Source organism: Equus caballus, chromosome 16, assembly GCF_041296265.1.
Source record: "Equus caballus isolate H_3958 breed thoroughbred chromosome 16, TB-T2T, whole genome shotgun sequence".
Taxonomy (NCBI): domain Eukaryota; kingdom Metazoa; phylum Chordata; class Mammalia; order Perissodactyla; family Equidae; genus Equus; species Equus caballus.
Genome location: NC_091699.1, coordinates 68,035,610 through 68,046,728, shown reverse-complemented (window position 1 = coordinate 68,046,728; position 11,119 = coordinate 68,035,610). Strand labels below are relative to the sequence as shown.

At 41.5% G+C, this 11,119-nt stretch overlaps 1 long non-coding RNA gene across 1 annotated transcript; it reads right to left on the bottom strand.

The window, feature by feature from the left end:
* Nucleotides 1–5,869, bottom strand: LOC138918241 (uncharacterized). The gene is made up of 3 exons (XR_011427328.1): nt 5,557–5,869; nt 3,629–5,223; nt 1–133 (listed from the first exon to the last, which is right to left on the bottom strand). It is a non-coding gene; the product is annotated as an uncharacterized lncRNA (long non-coding RNA).
* Nucleotides 5,870–11,119: the final 5,250 nt, after the last annotated feature.

Here is an 11,119-nt window from a genome sequence, read left to right as displayed (position 1 = left end):
ACAAATCCAGCTTCCTTAGGAATGTCCACATTTCTTCTGGAAGAAAGATGTATGAAAGACGCTGATCTGCTCTCAAAGTCTTTCATCCTCACAGAGAGAGTCTTGCCAATTCCCTGGCTCTCCAAGGAGTGAGCTGCAGTGACGAGAGGAGAAAGTGCAGTGAGAAGCGAAGAAGCAAAACTTGGGAAAGTGCTACCAACAAGACTAACTTAAACTGACATTTTCAGCACTTTATCATTGACAAGACCTTCTATCTTCACATTGAAACATGAACCAGGCAATCTCTGTGTATGTCACAGATAATATCAAATAAAAGAAATTTGTGTCAAATAATTTCTCCTTTCGCTAACAACAGTTACCATTTACTTGGTATAACACGAGGCTCTGTTCCTACCTTCCCTAGTTCTCACCACAGCCTTGCCAAGGAGACGATATCATTGTTCCCATTTTACTGACAAAGTCACTAAGACCCAGAAAGTATTCTGCTCATGATCACACAGCCCATGCGCAATAGTGAAGCCCGGTCAAGCTATCTGCGAAGTCCTTTGTTCCACTTAATCCATGCTGCCTGGTTATGCATCATCCATTAGTTTTAGGAAGTCTCATCTTCAGGCCTATGATACTAAATGGAGAAGGATGGGGCAAGACGTTTTTCATAATTTTCACAAGACACAAGTGAGGTTCAGAAGAACAAAGCAGGCTTTAGCTCACTCAGACAGTTAGGAGAGCCTGCTATTTGGGGACCACAATTGTTCATTCTCTTTTTACACCCGTCCCTCTGTGCCCAGCCCTGAAATCCCACGTGTACGTGAAGTAAATCAGGCTCTCGGACAGGGCAGATGTGTCTATAGCTCTCAATCATGGAAATGATGACCCTGACTTCCACGGCTGCTCCCGGGATGGTGAGGGTGGTGTCCAATGCATTGCGTCGTGGCAGCCACATCTGCCCTCACTCCTACCATTCCGTGTACACCATCCAAAGTCCAACTGGAACCTCCTGCATGCATTTACCTGAGGGTTTTCTCCGGCTATGACAGCACACTTTGGCACTTACATAGATGGTTGAGGATGCCAGGGAGTTGCTACCCTCCAGGAGCAGTCCTCAACTATGACTACTGGGGACTTGATGTATAAGCACCCAGCTCCCTCGCTCTTGGAAGCATGTGTCCCACTCAGTGTTGCAAGGTACAGGCTTGGTGGGGCATGATTTTTGCCGTCTTTCCCCCCTTGTCTCATTTCTCCACTACTCTCTCAGCGTTTTCTTCACCTCCCAAATAACCTCTGCACTCAAGTCCTTGTCTCAGTGTCTGCTTATTGGAGGAACTCAAGCTAAGATTTCTGAGTATACCCCACACCAGTGCTTTCCAGGCCTAGGCAACGACCAGACAGATTGAGACAGCATTTGAACATTATGAATACCTATGTCTTACCCAGACCTATTGAACTGGAACCCCTGGAGGTTGGGCTCAGGCCCCTGCATCGTCTGATGGCTCCTCCCTTCCCTGGAGATCTAGGGTGATCAGTCTGGGTGGTAACAACCAATAGGACATCCTGCACTAGAAGTTTCTTCTTGAACATTGTGGATGGCAGTACTTTGCTACTATAAAAAGTGAAGTGCTTTCCCCTCATGCACAGTGAGGGTCATGTGAACCCATAATAAATTTCCCCTTATTGCCTCACATGCCAGGAAATTAAGAGGAAAAGTAGAAATCAGCACTTCTAATTTGGTAACTACATAACGTCTCATAGTCCATCTAGGTGCATTTTAATTTCCTCTACTTTTGACTTACTGTTACTTGTAAGTCATCAGTTATTCTGATTGTTTTTAATTTATTATTTGCATATTTCTATTTTATTTTAAGTGTCTCTTCAAGACCCTGCAAAACCTTTATGTAATAAAACAGGGAAGACATTTATGTTTATTTCCTATCTTTTACATTTCCATCCAATTTATAGATTGTTCCAGACTGGTTTCATATTCTATATTGCTCAAGTTCTGATTTCTTATAATTTGTTTCCCTTTGCTTTCACGTTCCAAAAATGTTTGATATCCAATCATCCTTTGCTGTGAAACTACGCCTGAATCACTAAGATTCTGGATCAAACACAAGTTCAAGCCCTATTCCCACAGCCTCCAGTGGCTTTTGCTCATATGGTTCCCCCATCTGCATTGGAAGGAAGGGAGGTAGAGGGAATGAGAGAACCATTTTCCAAATGAGAGAACTGAGACCCAGAGATGCTGAGTGACCTGCCCAAGGTGTCTTCAGGTAACAAATGAGAAGCCCGGGATATTCAGGAAGGTCTTTTGACACCAAAGCTCATGCTCTGTTCACTTTTCATTTATGAGAATCCCTAGGTAATTGCAAGGAGAAGAGTATCGATCTGTTCAAGACAACACTTGGATTTGGGGCGTGAAAAAGGCCCAAATTCATCTCAAAGTTGGCAGATTATATCGTCATTGTTGTTGGCATTATAAGACAGCAAGCAGTGTTTTAGGTGCTTTATTGTTTTGTTTTCTCCATTTACACTTTCCAACTGATGCCATAGGTTATTAGCTGAATTGTGTCCTCCTCAAAAATTACGTGTCGAGATTCTAGTCCCCAGTATCTCAGAATGTGACTATTTTGGGAGACAGGGTCTTTAAAGAGATAATTAAGTTAAAATGAGGCCTTTAGGATGGGCCCTAATCTGAAGAAGAGCTTAGGACACAAAGAGACACAAGGGATGTGTGTGCACAGAGGAAGGACCATGTGAGGACACAGAGAGAGGGCGGTCATTGCACGCCAAGGAGAGAGGCCTCAGGAGAAACCAAACCTGCCGACACCTTGTGGTTGGTCCCCTAGAACTGTGAGAAAATAAGTTTTTGGTGTTTAAGCCATCCAGTCTGTGCTATTTTGTTATGGCAGCCCTAACAAACTAATATATCATATTAACCCTTGATCTCCAGGGAGCATTTTGGAAGGTTTTTTGGGGAGGTGATATGAGAAAAATTCAGGAAATGCTATTAATCAATTAATGCCATCACATTTTTGAGTACTATGGCTCTGTCTGTGTTGCCCTTAGTTTTCACGGACAATTTTGCTTTTGAAATGGATCCACCTCTGCCCCCTGGAAATGCCCCTGTGCTGGGTGAGAAGTAAGTATAATAACTCTGAGAAATGAGGGCTTTCGTGTAGATATATGAGAGCAAAAGAGACAAAATGAATAAATGATCCGATTGTGCTGGCTTCATTTTCATATAACTAGGACTATTTTAAAGGGAAAAATGGCCAGAGGTAACAAAACATCTCAGCTGGAAGAATGATGTAATCATCTGTGTGCCCCATATTTAATTACATCCAAATTTGTACCCCACTTCCTCTCCCAGCTTCATTAAGAATTTTCCTCAGAGCTAAAAATTCCTGCTACCTCATCAAAGTAGTTGTCCTTAAGATGAGGGCCTTTCAAATGGAAAGGATTTTATCAATTTTTTCCCAGCGATTTTCACAGTAGATGGGCTCAGTTTACAACTCCAATGATCACTTCTCTGATTAGGGGCTCCAGAAACTCTGACCAGGATTGTAAATGATGGCTTCTGCCTCTCCCCTCTCAAAGAGCAATAAAAACACTGTAATTAGAATTGGCTTACCATTTGGTCGATGATGCACACAGCTGGCTTCCTCAGCGAGCAGGGACTAGGGTTCAGCTAGTAAGAGACTCAAAAGACTTCTACAGGCAAGAAACTTAGAAGCCAGAGACAGTGGGAAGCCTATTAGAAAACAGTTCGCTGAGCCACAGATTCAGCTGCTGTGAGAGCCTAAAGCGCAGACAGGCCCAATTATCCCAGTGTTTTAATTTGCCTTGTAGTGTAGTAAAAAAGAGCACAGGGCTTGTTTTATTTTGCTTGCAAAATGAAAATAACTTCAACGTTTAAAAATCTGAGAATTCAGAATCATGCAGAAAATAAGAGTAATAGTAAAGAACACAAAGAAGAAGGTATAAATTATTCCACCGCTTACCACTCAGAGATAACAACCCTTAATGCTTTGAACTTTCTTCTGGACTTCTCTCTCTGTACATATACATACATATATATATATATATACATATATATACACACACATATATATATATGCAATTTTATATAAAAGGGATTTATTATGCACATTGTTCAGATACATTTAATGGCTCCCTCATTCCCCCTCAATAACACCCGAGGGAGACCCTTTCATGCTTACACGGCCCTTCCTGATCAACCCTGTCCAGTTTTCCAGAATAAACTCTTCTCTCTATCCCCAAGACCCACTAGGTTCCTGCCTCTCCCATCTTGAATCCCTGGAAACTGCTCCTCCCCCACCCCCCACTTCTCCTGTGATCCTTTGAAGAGTTCCAAGCTGGGATGAGAGCAGGATCAACTTTCACTTCGGAAATCTAACAGGCGGCAGCAGTGAGAATGAATTATCCGGGGCGGGGAGGGGATGATTGGAGATGAGCAGCTCAGGCATTCGTTGCACTAAATTCAGGTGAAGAAAGCTAGTGGCCTGAGCAGGGATTGTGGCAGTGGAGACAGAAAGTAGGTGGATTGAAGAGATGTTTGTGAGATGCAATCAGCGTGTGGTAGATGCTGCTATCATTGTCATCATCATCGTCGTTACTATTGTGGTTATGTTCTGTCTCTCAAGTTTAATAATTATGCATACAAATAATGGAATCAATGAAAATACATGGAACCAATGAGGCTTAAAACCAGCCTAAATATTCTAGCCAGGCAGCATGGTTTCACTGTCAAGTTCAATCTGATGCAGCCAAAAATAGGTTTGATTTTAAACTGCATCACAGATTAAATGGGCTTAAATCTTTTCTTCTGGTTGTCAGAAAAGGATAAAGTTCATTTTATTTGAAGACCTCTTTTAATGAAGGTTTTAAATAAAATATTGAACCCGCTTGTCGCCCTGAAGGGAAATGATTGAGCTCATGTTAATGCAGTTTATTAAATTTCTTGTCTAAACCTTGACCTGAAAGTTGTAATCAGCTGGAATCTCTGTCCTTCTAGTTCCTCCCAAGTCTTCACACACTCGGGGACCTGTTTCTTGGGAGGCTTGGGCAACCTCTGTGCTTTCATTCAGGAAATTAGCAGGTGAGATGCTTGCATCTTGAGCTCACAAAAGGAAGTCTTCTTTAAGAGTGGGTAGAAACAACTGGAATATTTTTCTCCCATGCCACTCAAGTGTCATCTCATGGAGTCTAAAAGGTGAATCAAAAATGTTGTTTTATAACGGATTAATGTCTATTTGTCAAAAAATAAGATGAAGTGCATTGTTTTTAAGACTCAGCATAAAAAAATCTTCCCTGGGACCCTTCTGTGTTGCGGAAATATAACATCTGCCATAAAACAGTAAAAATAATCATTTTCAGCTGATGACGTTTACTAAGCAATTACTATGTGCCAGGTATCATGCTAAGCACTTTTCTTGCCTTCCTTGGTTACTCTTCAGAAGAACCTTCTGAAGTATATACTGTTATGATTCACATTTTACAGACGAGGGCACTGAAGCACAGGGAGGATAATTAACTCACCCGAGGCCACACCTTCTCTAAGGTACAGCAGGGATTTCCTTCAGAACAGCAGTCCGACTCCAGAGGCCCCATCACCAAGTTGCAGCTTCACCATGCCGCTCCACGCCAGGAGAACACAGGTTGAACACATTTTTCAACATCGTGATAACTAACACTTGGGGTAATTCACTTAAGCTGGAGAACATTATGCATTATTATTATTCTCATTCTATAAGAATCTATACCCAAAATGTTTAGTGACTCATAAGGGTCCCTGAGTTATTAAGGCAGAACAGGAACCATAACCTCAGTCTTCTGGTACCCGGAGTGCTATGCCACATCTCCTTGTGTCTATATCACATATCCCATTCCAAGTCTGGCTGCCACTCCTGAAGTTTCTACCGCCTGTCACGGGGAGGCGTAGCTGGGCCTTTTGCAAAGTAAAGAACATTGGACATTATCAAAGTTAATCATTTGCGTGTTGTAACCAAGCTGCATGATTTAATAACTCTTGTTCATCATAAGTAATAGATTATACAATTTAATAACTACATGGGTGTTTGATTTTCACCTATATTACATACACTGCCACTACTAAGACTCTACAACCATTTTAAGACTCGACTGCTATAGTCAAGGTAAAAGGTCTTACTTAAGACAATAAATTATAATGCATAACAGTATGGGCACATGCCAAATCCCAATTCACGAAGGCTCCAATTGCTCTTCTTGATGACAGATTGGGTGCTTCAGCTATAACACATACTCTTCTTGGGGAGAGTATGTAGTAAATTTAGTTTGCAACTTTTCCTAAACAAGAGAGAGAGCTCCAAAACACAACTTTGTGATTCATCTGAAAAAAATCAAAAATAAGAAAAACAGCAGCTTTGAGAACGAAGTAATCCATGCATGATTTTAGTCTTCTTTTTCCTAGAGTTTTAGCCCTGCCTAAATTAAATGACATTTTGAAGTGGCTTTTCATATATATAGTATATGAATCAGAAGGCACAATGCAAAAAGCCAATAGGAGGGAAATAATTACACCTACAGTAAATTGGATCATGCTCCCGTCACGTCTTATCCAGTGTCATGTGACTTGCAGTTCCTTTTCCTGGGAAAGCAAAAGTAACAGTGTGCCAGTCTAGAGTCTAGGCCTTAAGAAGCATCAACTGCTTCCACTCGCCCTCCTGTGCTCCTGCTATTCGTCATGAGAGAAACATACCTAGGTAGTCACCTATCTAAGGAGAATGAGAGATCCGTGGAACAGACTTCCTGAACTTCCTGAAATAAATCGTCTGGTAGCTTGAAGCAGAGTCACGCCTGCTGACCTTCAGGACTGTAGGAAAGAACAATAAATGTTCTCTCCTGTGTCAGTCTGTTCAGGCTATTATGACAAAAATACCACAGACTGGTGGGCTTAAACAACAACCATGCACTTCTCACAGTTCTGGAGTCTGGGAAGTCCAAGATCAAGGCTCCGGCAGATTAGGTGTCTGGGGAGAGCCCACTTCCTGGGTCATACATAGTCATCTGCACATAGATTGTCCTCACATGGCAGAGAGCAGAGAGGAGCAAGCTTTCTCAGGATTCCTGTAACAGCACTAATCCCATTCATGAGGGTTTTGCCCTCGTGATCTCATCTAATCCTGAAAACTTCGTAAAACTCAAGGGACACATAATCCATGGGGAATGGAATATGTGGAGGTTTTTCAAGATAATTAACACGTTACTTGAAGAGCAAGGTACTCACTGTTTTCACGGTGCTTCCATCAGTGCAGCAGTGGCTCGTTGAGAAGATATTAAGTGGCAGAGACATCAAGAATTTCCACTTCACTTTCTCAGTCACCTCTTGGTGTCAAAACGCGTTGTTAATCAGAAGTGTGGACTGGTATGATTTGCAAAGAATCCCTCACAATCTGTTTCACTGCATACATCATAGCTACAGAGTGACATATAGCCAATATTGAGTCCTGGATTTTCCATTTACTGGGAAGTCGACAGGGGTGATTTAAATTCTATGAAATCCAGTTTCTTTGACTGTCAAGTGAGAAATAATAGTAACTTATCTACTGGGTTACAAGGAAGGTAAAATGAGATATTGTGTGTCAAGTCCATAGTACAATATTAGATACAAGATGTAAGATTAGTGTTCAATATTATGTACTGCTTTGAAATCCTGTGAAATTGGGAAGGATATGACTGGCCTAACTGCTAATTCCCCTCCCACCACGCTGCTCCCATGGATAAGATCCCCTAGCCAAACAACCCTGTTTATCATGGGGACCAGGCACAGTCCTTGGTTATCCCTGGCTAGTGGGCTTCAGTTTCCTCCAAACCCACAGGATTATTCAAACAAGCCAATTACTTCCTGCCTTATGAATCAGGGGGCACATCAACTTCTTGGTCCTACAAAGCCCCAGTTGTTCACTCTGTCTCTAAATGCCACCCCTGTATAACCATGCATGGCGTGCAGTGTTCTCCTCCCCTGGACTGTGAGTATATGCGACTAATAAAAGCTGTCAATTTTATTTGTCCAGTGTTGGATGGCTTGCGTTTGGCGATCTCTATAAGGCAGGAATCTCTCTCTTAGCAACGTAGTAAGAAGAGATGATCAAAATAAATACGTAGCAGTGCAAATAATGGTAAATGATGTCATAATTTTCAAGAAAAATAAACCCTCATATTGCTCTCCAGCCTCTTAGAAATGCCTTTAAGCTTTTCCGCAAACAGAGAGGTGGTCATCCTCTGTCTTTTGTTACCCAGAAACTGACATTTAGATACTGGGAGAGGAGTGAGGACTACAACTGGGGAGAAACCAAGAGGCCTTTGGCCTCTATGATTCATCTTCTATGTGACCCATAATGTAAAGGAAACAGGAATAAAAATCCAGGTCCCATAGTCATCATAATTCTCTCAATATCTCTAGGGTGTCTCTCCCTGCTGTGAGCCGCTGGGACCACCTCAGGGATGTGTCAGAGTTGTTGGCTGTGTCTCAGTATCCTGGGAGCTTCCTGGCCTGGGAGCACGGACGTAGACCCCCAGGTGGATAAGGAAAAACTTGAGTGCCAAGAGGACTTCCGGGAGTTCTTAGGAGGCTAGAGGTGGCGATAGCACATCCTTGTTTGGTGGCTGCTGCTACTGCCTAAGACACACCTCTTCCTGAAGCTTTAATCATTACACTGAATAAGACGTAGTGACTGTATTGGTCACTGCTGCCTTCACAGCACTTAGTGTGATGCCTCACATTTAAGGGGCTCTCGACAAACAGGTGTTGAATGAATTATTGATTAAATGAATGCAAAAGTGAAATGAATTTCCTAGGTACCTAGCATTATAAGAGTGTAAAATTTAAAAACATGGCCTTTAAACTTAAGGAGACAAAACCCAGAAACACATGGAGCAAGGAGGAACTCAGTGTGGGAAGGAAGAGTTGGTGGTGGCTCCTTGAAGAAGGTGGGAAATTAAGCTATGTCTGAAAAGATCTGAAAAGAGAATGAGAAGAAAGCAAGAATTCAGCTAGGGGTGGAACAGGTTGAACAAACGCCTGTGCTTTCCCATTGGAGAATACCCTATATCTGTCTAGGCCCTTATTTCCAGAAAAAGGAGGCAAAAATGTAGATGGATAGACACATGTTGCCCTGCAGGAAATGTTTGTGAGTCTTTAAAAGAAATTGTCTTCTGTGCGTCATTCTCAAAGTATGCAAATGAAGTCAAAGGACTTCTTATGAAAAGAGACAGCAATTTTGTCCCATTTAGCTTTCTTTTGAATAGCAACATTATCAATTCTGAATGTTCTCATCTGTGAAATTTAACGTACTCAGTGTGATGCTAAAATATCGTTGATACAATGTAATGAATTCCTACCTCGGGATAAACTCTTGAAAAGTGTCAGTTTTCCTTTGATGCTCTTTTTCATTATGTGTAGAATCAAAAGGGAGCCATGGTGTAACGAAGACTTGACAAAGCGATGTGGAGGTGACAAATATCTGAGGCACAGAAGTTGAAATGTGACAGAAAATACCATCGCTAAAGGCAAATAATGGTACCTTTCCAACTTTCAAAAAAAAATCTCATTATAGAAATAGGAAAGCAAGAGTCATGCTTTTAGGAAAAGATTCAAAGCCAAGTTCTTTCTCTTCTACTCTGGGGGTGTGGTTCTGTGTCAAAATATTAGAATTAGAATTTGAAATATAGTCTTAAAAGCCTAGATTAATGGACAAAATCACATTAGCAACCTAAGAAGAGTTGCTAATCTTCAGAATAGAATAAATTGTTACATCTTGAGAAATTATTCCAACTCCATTGTAGATAAGAAAGAAACAAGCCATTTACTGATATTTTTAAAATGTTGTATGGCTAATGCAAATAGCCTCTGAGTATTGATTTTTAACCCCTCCCCCCCACACACACACAAGCACACACAAGCACACACAGACAAAGACACACATACTGCTCCTTAGTTATTATTTTGGAATAGAGATTTTGTTTTTAGACCAAGCTGACAATGTTATCTGTTTATGTCTGATGAATTTGTCTCCATATCTCACAATTTCCAAATAATCTGAAGCTTATAATTCCTTCCTTTAGCCAGAAACTTGAGATGACTGACATTGTGTGCTGCAGACTGAGCCTTTTTCAGAGATTAAGGATTTGTGATTTGGGTTTAGAGAGTTTCATTGTCATGGTAATGTAAGATGCTTTTAAAATAACTCAGGGAAAGTGGTGAATGCGTTCTTAGTCATTATAAGGCCGCGCTATTATTTCGCAAGACAGAAAGTCAAAGTTAAATTAATATGAGGAATAGTTTTTTTCAAGTTGTCCAGACTTGAGAATCCAGGAAGGAAATTACACTTTGCAGTAGTGTGATGTGCTTGAATGCAGATATTCCTGGAGAGAACCATCCATTCCTTGGAATAGTACATCCTTCTCATTCATGGCCTCCCCTTTTCCGTATTTCCCCACCCTGAGTGGATAGGAGCCCTCTCACTGTGCAGCCTCGGGCACCAAGACTAGAGCAATAGCAACTAGGTGGAGGATAAAAAGCATTGCCAACCAACGCCTGAGATTGTAAAGTTTACAGGACATGATAAGAGACAGATGGAAACTAAGATTTGATTACGTTTTTGGTAAATCTTGTGGTTCCTCAAAGAAAAAATGAACAGTGGAGACACTTGAAAAGAAAAGGTGTTAAAGGGGAAAAAGTTTAAGAAGTTGGAAGAAAAAACAAACAAGTAACAAGGAGGTCCAGAGTTGGTACCCTCTTTCGGAGGCTTCCATGGTATCACCTGTTTCACATGCATTACCTATATGTGGGTGTAGGACAGGTCACCATATTCCCTTTACCCTATCTCAGCTCTCTGCTCCTTCGGGGTAATCCTCCAAACCTCTTTAGTTAAGGACTTTTTAAGCTCTCTTTGGGATCCACTGAGTAAAGAAAGTATTTCCTTCCTTCCTGGTCACTGGTGGGTAGAAGTAGTGTCCTCAACACAAACCACTGGGCAGGGAGGACCTTCTATCTGAGATCAGCTACCCAGTGGGGGACACAGGAAGATGATTCCCTCCAACCTGCCAACTTCTCCTCCTA